Source organism: Vipera berus (assembly GCF_964194415.1).
Source record: "Vipera berus genome assembly, chromosome: 9".
Lineage (NCBI taxonomy): Eukaryota > Metazoa > Chordata > Lepidosauria > Squamata > Viperidae > Vipera > Vipera berus.
The window spans coordinates 9,533,957-9,545,867 of record NC_138212.1 but is presented as its reverse complement, the minus strand read 5'-3'; positions in this window follow the sequence as shown (position 1 = coordinate 9,545,867).

The following is an 11,911-nucleotide window of genomic DNA, read 5'->3' as shown; positions in this document are numbered from 1 at the left end:
TCTTAATTGAAATTATGTAAGAAAATGTTCCTGGACTTGCAATTAAGTATGGACAAAAGGTCTAACATGTTCTACTTTTTAAATTGCTCTCTCTCTCCTCCCAGATGCCTGCTGTTTCTGTAAGTACTTGACATCCTCAAATCCTTAAGAAGCCTTTTTCAGCCTCCTTTTCAATTGCCTGTGAGATAAGCTTAATTTTGCATGTGGCATTAAACTATGCTTTGTTTAATCTTAATTTTAATAAGCCACAGGGTGGGTTTGTACAAAATGGTAGCTATAAAGCACCATTTTGGGGTTCAATAGACAAAACCAAACCTAAACAAGCCACAAGCTAAAATACTTGATAAGTGCAGAAGGTGTAGACGCCCTGGAAAACACTTGTAAGTAGAGAAGCTATTCAAACTTCCAGATGGACTACAATTCCCATTAGTCTGGCTGACATAGTGTGGTGGAGGTAAGGTCTTTAATATCTGGGGAACACCCAAGTGGGAAAGACTGGTGCCCCAAGTATGTTCTGACTTTGCGCAGCTCATAAAGAAACATTTGGGGCAATTAAACCTGAGTTAAGTGGTTGTACATGTAAACCACAGATGTTACTGCTATTTTAAATGAGAATAGGAAACTGAAGCAATCGGTATATACTAAGGTCAGCCTTAGGTTCCCTAATGTGTTGAGATGTGCCTAGAAGCTCTAAAAGTTGCAGTTGAATATACCTGTTGAATGGCAGCTTAGGAAACTTCACCTGTGTCTGTTTGATCATAACATATCACATTACTGATGCTTTCCGTGATTACTACCACAATCTTAGCGACTCGCTTAAAAATCTAGTTTCTGGTGTCTTCTGATAATGACCAAAAATCCGTGATCTTCCCAGATGGAAATATTGCTATTAAGTAATTGATTGGATTTTTGGAGGGATTTTGCAGTAACATTATGGCATTTGTGCTCAAGAGTAAACAGGTTTGGCACCATGCCTAATCTTGAAAAAAATCAAACTTGATTAATTATTGGATGAGAAACTACAAAAAAATAATAGGACATGACCGGGAAATTAAAAAAAAAATCCTGGGAAAAAGTAGTGGCAAATTACTTCCATTCTGTTGCCAAAACCTTAATGCATGTGCCCAAAAGGTCACCAAAAATCAATCTAATTAGTGTAAACTCCGCCACTGTAGTTGCAACCTTTGGTTTATATGGTTTAATATGTGCAAAACCAGTCTGTTGTTGCTTAGTAAAATTCCTTGCAGCTCTTCACTTTGTGGTTTCCCAAATCCCGGGAGTAAAGTCAACCAGAAAAATTTGGATTCCATGTTTGGGGAAATGGATTTGTGTTTATAAAAGTTAAATGCGTGCCTTAAATTTTTAGAAGACTCTATAAAAAAACTCACCTTTCCCCATCTCAATAAAGCCCCTTAAACTTCTCAGCCCATGGAGATGTATTCAGAAAACCATGTTTTTTTGTGAGTGTGAGTGAACCCAGATGGTAGTGCTTATTGCTGCCTTATATTCTCTTTGGTAAACAGTGGGAACTATTAATGATTGAAAACTTAATGGCACCTGAGATGGAGTTGATTGCAAAGGAAGAATATTAATATAAGGAAAGTTCTAGTTAATATCAGGGGAAGGGAGTTTGGGATGTTGATGTGGTTTTTTAAATTGTGCTTACCTGGACTCAAAAAGAAAATTTACGAAAGACTAGATCTGATTCCTGTTGAATTTATACATGCGATTAAGTCAAAACCAAGCAAACAACTATGGTGTAATATGAAAGCAGTCTGCTTTTTAGACTCCAACCTGGTTCATACAATAGAGTAAGTTCTTTATTGTTTGCTTGTTTCCTTTATGAATTATATAAATCTATTCTGATTTGGAAATTAGGCTTTAGGCCTAGTGTGATGTCTGAAACCAAACAGTCTGGCTTACAATGGTTTTAAACACAGTGGGCTTTGGTTCAATATCTTTGGTTATTCACCTACTTCAAAACAAAGATAAAACACCACTGAAGTCTAAACCTGGATTCCTCTCCATGAAAAACAGGCACTGTTGCTCAGCTCACACAGAAAAATTACTAAGCTTAAGATGAGCTATAAAGTTGCTTGCTTGTATCAATTTTTTGTTTGTCAAGCAGAGTTTAGACTTTGAATTTTGCTGGGTATATTTATTCAATTTTGACTTAATTTGTTAAACTGTAATTAAAGTCTAGCTTACCATGGTATATGAAACAGGGCATTCATTGTTCATTGATTAATTTTAGGACTAAGCCATGGGATCAAAAAGCAGATAGAACCAGATCCTGGTTTCTCCAGGACACAGAGTGTTTTTGTTAATGTGTGACTTTGCAATCTCCTTTCTGCCTTAAAAATAATGGCAAGCAACTACACACTGTTTTGTGCTTGGCATCTTCTCTTTGTTGTTGGCTACCAGTCAAGATACACAGACTCCTGCCTGCTGCATAACAACAGGAAACACTAATGACAAAAGGCCACTTCATGTGCTCCTTGGCCTGGAACAATTGCTCATTGAGAGGATTATCTCTGCTCCTCTTTCACATGAACAGAGACTGAGTTGCTTTAGTTACTGTCAGGTATGCAAACTGGAGCCTCTCCTCCAGGCCAAACAGCTTGCTCCCAGATTGATTTCCTATGCACCATCTCTGCCTGTTTTTCACAGTCATCCCTTCAAATCTCTGGAGAGATGCAAAATTGTTGACATAGCAAATGTTTACTACTAATATGCTTCAGAGTTAGTGGGGGTGGAGGGTAGGAGGAAGATCCATCAATTTCTTTTTGGGATCCAAGCCACATTGCAAATCGCAGGTTCAAAGTATTAAGCCGAGCTTTATTGAATAGATCACAATTGTCTGCATAACAGTTAAATTATAATACTTGAACCCTCCCTTTGCTGTGTAATACAAACTACAATCCTAAACTGGGCAGATGCTTACGCTAAGTATCCTACCTCTTTTTAGCCAAGGTGGTTTATCTTGATAAGACTCTTCTTTCTTGGTATATCTTTCTGATCGCTTGGCAGTTGGTCTCTGAATTGCAGAAATTAAGTCTTCTGGGGGGGGGGGAGTTGCCCTATTTATCTTTGGGAGATGAGATCATCTGTTTTGCCTGTAGAAAGCCACAGATCTCTATTATCTTCCCTTAAAAGATCAGGCAGTCAAAGATAAAAGGAGACTCTGAAGAACAAGGACCTCAGTATTAGACTATGAAGGTCTAACACCTTACTAGGCAGAAATTCTGGCACTGGCTCTATGCATCATTTACTGTATCCTGTTGTCTTACTTCCATGAGGCATCTGAGAGGTCACTATTAGAAACAGGGCATTGCTCCGATCCAGGAGAGTTGCTAATATGTTCTTAACTTCAATCTGATTTCAACTCCATCCTTTTTAGGACATTGGGTTTTTACTGTATTCTTTCTAAACCAGCTGGCCATGGTTGTATTTCGCAGTGAAACATTGCGAAATATACTGCTTATAGCATATTTGCACTATCAGCTCTATCTCTGTTCTGACTTTCTCATATACACACACTTGCAAGTGAGATCTACCTAGATGGAACTCAAGTTATTCCAGGATAACTGGACAATCAGGAAATAATCCCATCCGTCTTAGAAAGCACACAAGGTTTTGCAAAGTTGCACGATTTGTAATCGACACTGCTTTCCAAATAACTTGCTCTGTTGGAAGGCATTTTATTTTCAGTTGTTGCTAGGGTTCAATCATGCTGGCTCAGCTTGGGCAATCTCCAGGTCCCAACAGAAAAACTGGGATGAACAAGTCTAGACAGTGCTAACGAATACGGTACAAAATTCAGTATGGCTTCAGACTGCCATTTATGATGGAATGAACACTTGTTATCATTCTAATGAGCGTCTCCACTTAGTACTTCTCAAGAGTTCTGTCCGTATGTGTGTGTGTGTACGTACACTTTTCTCTCCAGGTCCACAGCAGCATCACATAAATAGGACCCTTATTGCTTTGATGGCTAGCAACTGTTCGTTGGACTTTAATGCTTAATTTCCAGATCAAGGGATTTGTGCTGATATACTATTGGTGACACAAAGACACACAATTTGAACTATATATGTTCTCTGAAAAAGGTATGGAAACCATAGATTAAAAGTTTGTGCTGGCTCGCTGACTGTATATTTACACAACTTTGTAAGCGCTCCCAAAATGTAATGAACAGAACTCTTGAAAAGTGCTACGTGCAAAAGCATGTTAGAATAATAGCAAGGAGTAAAAAGAAAAGAGCAAAATATATACCTAGTGGATTTATTGCATCTCATACATAGGTGACAGTATTCATAGACCAACATTTCCTATCTCAAAATGAGATGGTTACCTTGGAACAGAATTCTGATAGATTAGCAAATAATACTACTGTAAAGTGTACAATACCATCTATATAGCTCAACAGTGTGATATATAATTTAACAATACTGTAGTTGGTTAACTTGGCCCATTCGAGTGAATTACAAATCATGCAGTAATAATGGGAAAAATGCAAACAGATTTTTCACCTTTTAAGAAATACTAGCAAATGCCATTTCAAAATTCAGCTGCTTCCATATTCCAGTGTTGTTACATAAAATATCCCAGTAATTACAGCATGAAAAGGGAGAAAAATGTTCTTAGGGCAAGGAATAAATGGTTTTATATTCTATATCAATAATGCATTAATTAATCACGCTAATGTTAAGAATTGGCCAGGTACAAGTATTCCAAAAGACTAGTTTCAGCCATATGCCGCACGTTCAAATTGAACTATTTGCTATAATATTCTCTTTGGAAACAGATTGTACGTGGATTTCTGCTTATAGAAGATCCTCAACTGTACACTGAAATAATTTCAAAGGATTAAGACAGGGGTTCCCAACCAGGGGTGGTCGCACCCCCTGGGGGTGTGAGATGATATTCCAGGGGGTGCGAAAACTTGGGTTTTCAAAATTATAGTGTATAAGAAAAATAGGGACCACTACGGTGGGAAGGTAACAGTGTTCCGTGCGCCTTTGGCGTCTAGTCATACCGGCCACATGACCACAGAGACGTCCTTGGACAATGCTGGCTCTTTGGCTTTGAAACAGAGATGAGCACCGGCCCCTAGAGTCGGAAACGACCAGCACGCATGTGCGGGGGAACCTTTACCTTTACCTAGTTTACTTAGTGCTGATCAGAGGAAAAGCCTTATGGTTCTTATTTAATTTGATCAGAGGAAAAGCTATGGTTTATTGAAATACAGTATTTCAATGGCTAAACCAGAATATCCTAAATAATAGTTTCTTTATCAAATGGCTTAGAATGGCTAAACCTAAACCATACTGTAACTTTGTGCCATGTATGCATACACTTTCACAAAAATGGTTGTACAGATTAGAAGGGGAAATAAAAAGAATCCAATCCTGATTAGAGGAACAAATTCTTCCTATCTGTTGCACCATACTATTGAATGGAGATATTTGCATCCGTTCTGTTTCATATATATAAATACATGGTATTCCTTAATCTTCCTAATGTGGCCAATTAAACTCCCCACCTGACTGCTAGGCAGCCTGTTCAGTGTGGTATTGGGCCTCTAGTCATGGCTGTCAATGTTCTCATAAAAGCTTGATTCAACAACTTGAAAGTCTTCGGCATTTAAAATGAAAACAGGAAGAGAACAGTTGTCTATTTTTTTCTTGCTGGATTGTCACTGATGCAATACAACAGAGTTGCTGGCTGTATTTCTATATTTGGAATCACATCTTCCTCTGTGTTGTAAGATTCATCAACCACGCAGGAGGACCCTTTGGATTCCTCAGCGAAACAAGTTTTATTCATTCTCCTGACTTCTTCATTAGAAGAGAATGTAGTACACAGGATTTTTCCAGCCCTACTAGTATACCTTTTCTTATCCTTTGGCAGCCTAATGTGTAAAAGTTTTCAAATTCATGTTCAAATCCTAAAATATCCAGAGTAGAAAAAAATATCCCTGGAAGTCTGCAGTTGTGTTAACGTAACAGGCTAAGCTGCGATTTCTTGAACAACTCACATAGCAGCTCACTCTCCAACATTAACATCCTGGGGAAGATGCAAGACAAATGACAAAATGTGCCTTGTGAGGTTGTGACAAATGTCTTTTTTCAGTGTTGCAGTTACAACCAAATAGCTGAGTTCTTATAACGTATTGACAGTATTGGGTTACCAGGGTAGGAAACCTTGGCTCTTCAGTCCATGAGTCATAAAAGAGCCAAGGTTGCCTACCCCTGGGTTAGACAGACCATTGGCTTAAATTCAGGATAAGAGAAGTTCTGTTCCTTTTTCCCATTTCCCAGTTCTTGCACTTTCAAAGTTTTGAGGCTTAGAAAAACAAGGTATACATTGAAAAAATAAAACAAAAGTAAATTTATTAACTGAGTTGACTCATACTGTTGACCTTTGGTTAACTTAATTATGATTGGTTGACCTGCATTTGACTGAGCAATAAAGTAAAACCCAAACTACATCATGGTGAAGTTACATGCTGTTGATCTATTCACGTGACATACTAATCCTTTTTGTTTGGGGAAGAGGGTCACATACATTTCCTTCTTAATCTCCTAAACTATACAGCCTTTCAGCCAAGATCTATGACTTATGTAAGGCCAAGCATGTTATTTTTATGTAGAACTGTCACCATTTCTTCATTGATTGACTTCTCTAAATTACTGGCTCGTCCTTTCAGATCCTGGAAGGTCTGCTTAGGACCTTGCCCCTCATGAAATAAAGGTGGTGGGCTGGAAGACAGGCTTCTCAGTGGTGGACCCTACATTGAAGAATACTGTCTACTGCCTCTGAAGGTAGCTTGGTTACATTGCTCAAGTCTTCTAGGATGCTCGTTTAAACTTCTTTAATAATGTTTTTGATCATCTTAAGGCCAGAGTGTTTACATTACATTGATATAGACATTTGGAAATTAAACAAATTTTCTAGTTGACAGGAACTGGAATTTGAAACCCATGGCAAGCCTTGATTTTAAATTCTGAAAACTTTTATTACTCACTGTTTAATCATGTGGCTGCTGTCTTCTTAATCTAGCGGTTCCCAACCTTTTCTATACCCCGCATCCTTAGAATGCTTCTGATATATTCTTGCACCCCTTATAAAAGTTCGAAATAACGGCAATAACGGGAAACCTTTACCTTTACCTTTTTATACTATAATCATTTCGTTAACTGTTCTATGTTGACTCCAATTATTGTGGATTTAATGTACTAAGCCATAATATGGTTTATCTTTGGACTTTGTGTGAACCAAGCCAATCACATTTTATAAAATAAACCATGGATAAACCTGTGATTTATAGTCCCAATAGATGTTTGCCTTTGGCTAATACCTACAAGTATCAGTTTCCAGAAATTAGGGATGAGTTAAATTGCTAATCTCAAGTTGTCACTAACAATCTGGTGGCATCAAAATGTCCTGGGTGGATGGAAATATACATATATTACATTTGTATTGTACTTTTAATGTTTATTGCTTCTCTTCAGGAGCTCAAAGTGGCCTGCGTAGAACTTTCCATTTTATCTCTACAGCAATCCTTTTCTGAAGTAGGCTGGGCTGACAGTGAGCAACTGGCTCAAAGTCAGTGAATTTCCATGGCTGACAGTGGACCTGGGTTTTCCAAATCCTAATGTAACACTTTGACCTCTATTTCACTCTCTCTTTCCCATACGAGCCTTTGAAGGCAAATCTTATATGCAAAGACTTGGGAGGACATCAGGAATGCCGCTCCTGCCACCACAACTAACACCTGCTGCTTAATATTCTTAAGAGTGCTAACAAGTTGCTCTGCACTGGACAGAATATGAGAATGTCGTAGTACCTTCCCCAAAAGGCCAGTCCATGATAAGATATAATAGACATGAACAAAAATGGACCAGCTCAATTCTGTTATGCATGGGGGGAGGGGGGGAAGTAACTGAAAATAAATGGTTCCTGTTGTGCCATGACAGTCTCTTTCCACCTACCAGCCCTGACCTCCTCATCTTTCTACTACACATTTCTCTTGCAACATCAAGTGCAGCTGAACTGTTAACTCCTCTAGACAGTTAAACAGACTTTGGTTTCAGAGGTCACAATGCAATAACGAATAGTAAATAATAGTTGCTCTAAGCTCCATTTTTATACGCTAGTTTGAAAGTCACCTGCATTTATGGCCACAAAGCCGAGATTCAACCATTTTTAATTGCAGGAAACCTGTGAACCTTTGCTCCAACTGTTGAATAACTGATCCTTACAACATAGCTCAGGTTAGCGGGAACAATTTTGTAACAACCCAATTCTTGCACTTAGCATTTATCAGAATTGGCTCTGCATTTAACAGGCTGGGTTCCCACTCTGCACTAAGCCATAGTTTAACCACTTTTAAATCACACTAGCAAAAAACCAGAGCCCTCAAAATCAAACACATACCGGTACTTATTTGTGATTTTAGAAGCCACATTGACTGCAAGGCAGAGGAGTTTAGAAGACAAATTAGATAGTCTATTGGAGTTCGTTAAATTCCTTAAAATCCTGAATGCTTTTGTTATCTGAATGCTTGCAGCAAATTATAAGCAGCCAGTTTTTTCCACTCTTGGTGTGAAACATCCTTGAGTGTATAGATGACAACCTGGTGCAATGGTGGAAGTGGGGAGGGAAGCGTTTGATTGTTTTCTTGCAAGCAATATTCTGGTCCTCTGCATTAGAAGCAGCCAGTTCTGGTATATAAATAACCAGGTTCAGGAAAAGGCACTTTCCGCTTAGCTCTCTGAACATTGTGAATCAAGAGCATTTTGAGTTGAATAACAAAACAACAAAAAAGGAGTCTGCTCTACCCTTTAAGTTCAAAAGCCTTGTATTTGTGCAGCTTTAACAGATGTTGGGGCCTCCATTCACTACCACCAGGGTTGTCTACGTTTCATATGCCAGATAGTTTGTGTGTTTCCAAATCTCCTGAAAAACAGGAGATTTTTGATTTTTGAATTCAGACATTGTCTTATTTTTGGACAAGGAAGAGCTGGAACCCTAAAAACTTGGTTCCTACAGAGCTGATGCAGAAGATACTTTTGTTGCAGTTGGACAGGCAATTGCTGAGAGTGCTTATCATTAATTTACAGGGTTTACAAATGTGGTTTAGTTTACATTAAGACATAATGTGAATTAATGCAAATGTTATTCTCTTCCTGACAGCCCTTGACAGTTAACAGATGTTGCCCTGCATTGTTATTTTTACATTGAGATTCTTTTAACTATCACCTACATTTTTAATTGTATTGCTGCATTACTGTTTAAACAACTGGATCCATTATATTTATGCAAACTGCCTTGTGAATCATCAGAAAATAGCATAGAAGTGGGCTGGATGAATGTATACACATTTACCTAGAAACATCCCTTGCTATTTGTATTTTCTTTTTTTATCCTCTATTCTAATGTAGTGAGATTAGAAAACATGCAAGATATTGTGTTAATGTAAGAAACCATCTTTATTTGGCTAACAAAATTTAAAAATTTGAAAGCCGAGTAGCTAAGACTTCCAAAATTATTATACTGCCACAATATTACATTTTAGGCTGCATTTTATGCATAACATTGGATGATACACCACAATATGAATGGGCAATTAGTTTTCAATAAAAACACCAACCTTTATTAATCACCCATTATGCTCCTATAGTACCATATGGCTGAGTGCAGATTGATGTCATCCAAATGAATTGGTTCACAATCATTCATCATTGCCATTATGCATGGAATTGGAATTTTACTTCCAACAGAAACTTGAAAATACCAGCGTAGGGAAGGCTGCATAGAATCTTTCTGAATACATAACAGAAGACTGTACTATGAACTATTAGACAATTCTCAGGTCAAATTCTCATATAAACATTCAGTGCTCTGAGTAGTTCTTCAAACATTTGTTTTGGCACTAATATTTATCAAAGACCATAGTCATAAATATATGGATTGAAACCAGATGTCCTTGATGATGAAATACAATTTTGGCAATGAGAACATAGAGAAGATACTGAAGTGAATGTCACATCTTAGCACTAGGATTGTCAGACTACTGTTTTGAATCAAAACTGGTAGCATTCACACAGTAATGTTCAGTACTTAATATAATAATATAATTGTGGTTTACTCCCATTTCACACAAACACTAAACCATAAAGAGACCACATGGAGTTGATTTCCATTACAGTTAATACATTACGCAGAGTACTTCAGGATTTAGCTGGCTTAAAAGTACTCTTAGATAAATATGCATTTTCATACATATATGCGTTCTAGTTAGCTTGCAATTCAGTATGCCATGTGACCTTAGCCAATGATTATAGTGCTGCAGCCGTCCAAAGATTATTAGACTCCAGCTTCCATTACTTTTGGTCAGTGACTACGATAATTGGATACTGGACTCTAGCAACATCTAGAAGGCTACAGGAACCTCACCCTTGGTTGAATAACACATTTGAAACCCTAACATTTGAAATCAATATTCGACACACCAGGAATAAATCTAACTTACTGAATTCACTGGGTTGACCTCTGAGTAAACACACCTAGGATTGCACTGTTACCATGCCGGATTAGTTGGGAAACAAAATTTTTGACAATGTACAGTTTTGATCACTAATACATTTAAATTGCAGAAAGTAAACAACTCTACAAAAGAAACAGAGATAAAACTGATGTTCAAGTATGCATCACCTTAAAACAATTCTTTCAGAATGATGCAATTTACTCATTTGCTGAGAGCAAATAAGAGATAATTGTTGCTGCATCAATAATGTATCCTTTCTACATCAAACCATGTAATTGAAGATTTAACAATTAATGAATTGACTCATATGCCTTCAAATCAGATGACAGCACTTGTTTGCTCTCATTTATAGCTCACCCCATCTTGAGAGATCTGGGCTAATTATAATCTAAAACAACCTCATAAAACTGATAAGTTATTACTCAATTACTAAGGTAATCTAATAAATGAAAAGAACAATAGATGTACATAGCCTGCTCAACAAAGATACCATTTATTTGATTTTGGCTTAAGATGATGTGTGAATCCAGCTTTTTGAATAATGTGTAAAACAAACCCCCATAGTTGCTCAAAAAATTCTGGTTAAAGAAAATTATCGCTTCATACAGCAAGTTAAAAAAAAGCAATGTTTGCTTAACCTCATTCATCCAAAGCCAGGAGTTTTAACAGCTTTCTGAACTGTCAGCTTTCAGGAACATCCATAAGAAAAGATTTCTAAAGTAAGATGGATAAGATTGCTCTGGACATCATTTTGCTTTATGGATAAAAGCCATCTGTTCCTTTAAAGAACAGGTATAACAGAAAAGAACTATTTTCTTGTCTCTGCATTTTACAATAAGAAAAACTTACATAGAAAGTGCTGCTGCTATATAATGTTTTGGACAAACCTTCAAATGTATTTTAAAAAGGCATTTTTCTCACAAAGTATGTAATCAGCACCCAGATATGAACCAAGAAAAATTTTAGGCTGAACTTTTAAATGACAAAGGATGGTAATGGAGGTAGCAGTAGCTGGATCTCTACTATGGTATTATAAACTTCTTAGAAGAATAAGAAAACTGAAAGTTGAGTTTCTTCATTTGTGGCTTGTGGGTAGCAGCTTATGAGCAAACATGTTATTGGCACATGCCCTTGACCAGCTCCTGGTGTTCTGCAACTTGAACAGCTGATAAACAAAGGAAGCCTGAAGTTTCAACATAGCCCTAAGAATATTTATATAAACGTGTGCAATTCAAAAGATTTACTATACACTGATGCCCCCTGGTGTCTGATATTATCCAGATACTTCCCCAAATCTCAGGGATTTATAAGATTAACAACCTCCAATTAGACTCCTGATATTCAAATTGCAACTTC